Genomic DNA, 2,462 nt, shown 5'->3' with positions numbered 1-2,462 from the left:
CCTAAGGTGGAGTGGTTCTTTTTTGGACAATTAGGTTTTCACAAAAGGCTAATTTCATATACTTAGACGGGAAATGAGGTAATTTAAAGGCAACTCTGCTGCATTTTGAAGTCCATTCCAACCTCTATTGCACACATCTATTGGTTATCAGTTTCAAATTGCTGCAATCAATTGCAGGTGGAGATGTACTTAAATGAACCGGTTTAAAAGCAGCACTACCCTACAAATTGAATCAGGCTGATATCTGTTTCACTTCCACCCAAAGAATCTGGGACTTGTAGTTCAGTGAGGGTGCTGAGAAGTGTCAGAGATTTTTCCCCTAAGGAAACTTCTACTCCCAGGACAAAAAAGGGGAGGCTATTAAACCTTTTGTTTGGGGGGGGGGGTCTGCCATGTAGGCACAATTTTCGTTGGTGAAAAGCTCTCCTAAGTGCTAAGTTCATTCAAATGCATTCCCCAGTATTTTTTCCTGGCTTGGGAAAAGCGAGTTTACACTGCAGAGGATGAGAGCTGCCTTCCACTTTGCTTGCTGTGCCCTTTTGTCCACAGAACTGCTGACTGGGAGAGTGTGCTTGTATTGCCTTCTTTGTGAGTTAATGAAGTGTGTGTTTGTGTGTGTGTGTCCCCGCTCGCTGTTTTTAAGCTGCAAACTGTGGGTGGTAAGCTGTGGGGAAGGGCTCTCGCTCTGTGACAGAGAGCACATGTTCTCGGGGTTCAATCCTGTCTGAAACCCTGGAGAGCCACTAGCGGTCAATGTAGGCACACACATAGCACAAATACAAGGAGACACACAGGCCCACGGCCTCCCCTCTTCAGCTGATCTTATTGCTCCCTCTCTGCTCATCTGATGGCCGCTCTGATGACCAGGTAGGAGGCAATTCATTTCCTCACCAGGGTGCTGGGCTCCTCCAGTGTGGTGTAGTAGTTCAGAGCAGTGGACTCGTAATCTGGTGAACCGGGTTCGCTTCCCTGCTCCTCCACATGCAGCTGCTGGGTGACCTTGGCCTAGTCACACTTCTCTGAAGTGTCTCAGCCTCACTCACCTCACAGAGTGTTTGTTGTGGGGGAGGAAGAGAAAGGAGATGGTTAGCCGCTTTGAGACTCCTTCGGGTAGTGATAAACTCCTCCTCCTCCTCCTCTTCTTCTTCTCCTTCAACCCCAGCACTTTTTAATTTTCTTTTGGCTGATGCCACGACCCAAACTAGTAGGGTTTTGGAAGGTGGCAGAATCAGGTTCCTTTATTGAGGGATTGCCCCTGATACTAGCAATACTGAAGAGTTGGACCAGTGGTCTGATTCTGTATAAAGCCGTTTCCTCTGTGTGTTTTTCCTCCCTATAGTAGTGTTTGTGCAGGTTCCACCTCATTCCCCACCCTATAAACTACTTCAGTTCGTTTCCTCATGTTAATATTTGATGCGACTGAGCCACCAGGATGCAACACATATATTATTATTTTTTTAGTGTTGACCTTGTACAAGTTGAGGTGGTTTTTTTAAAAAAAGGATTCCCATGTGGTGGTTTTGCCACATCGAAAAGTAATATGGGAAATAGGCATTTCAGGGTGTTGAGGAACTTTGGGTTCCCTTCCAACTCTATGATTCTATGAGAATTGAATCTTAGCTGCTTTACTGTTAGTAACTACTGAGACAGAATAGTTGGGCTGTTAACATGACCAGCACCATAATTGTCTTTGAGTTCATTACTCTTGAGAATTTCATTTGATCCGCCCCTGTTCTGCTCAGGGGAGAAAAAATATCTAGCATTCCTACAGCAACAGTGCAAGTCTAGACGTGTCTACTCAGAAGTAAGTCCCATTGAGTTCAGTAGCGCTTAAGCAGGTATAGCATTGCAGCCCTGGTATATTAGTTGAATGTAATGGCACATGATGTAATAAGCATCTATTCCATGGACCTCCCCCTCTATGGAAAATGGCGTCTTGGCCTGGTGAGACGACACATTTTTTGCACATAAACCCATGGACATCTGCAAGATACATGTCTTACCTGAAGGGATGGGTGGGGAACCCCTTTTCAGCTACCTTCCATATGCAAAAGTGAGTGGAGCAAAAAGATTATATGTAAATTTTAGCTCGGTACACATACTCACCCTCTCAGCCCATCATCCAAACAAGCACGATGGAATGAGAACAAGGCCCCATTCCATTCAGGCCAAAAGGCAGTGAGGGGTGTGTCCTGGCAGGAAGTTCCCTTAAACCTTAGGCAGACCACACTGGTCGGTTTAGGATGAAGCACCCTGAGTAAAGTATACAGTGGGAATAAGATCTTGCTCTTGTATATTTTGACTCCTTAGGATTATTTAGACGGGGGGGGGGGATGCTGTTCCTGGGCACACCGATCTGTTGGAGAAGTTGTACTCCTTTTTATTTTGTTCACGTTCCACAGGAGAGCTACCACATGTTGGACCAGGCGATATTTAAGAGGTGAGGCATGATCATGAAAACA

This window comes from Podarcis melisellensis, assembly GCF_964234715.1.
Source record: "Podarcis melisellensis genome assembly, chromosome: 1".
In the NCBI taxonomy this organism is placed as follows: domain Eukaryota; kingdom Metazoa; phylum Chordata; class Lepidosauria; order Squamata; family Lacertidae; genus Podarcis; species Podarcis melisellensis.
This window is presented reverse-complemented; position numbering follows the sequence as displayed.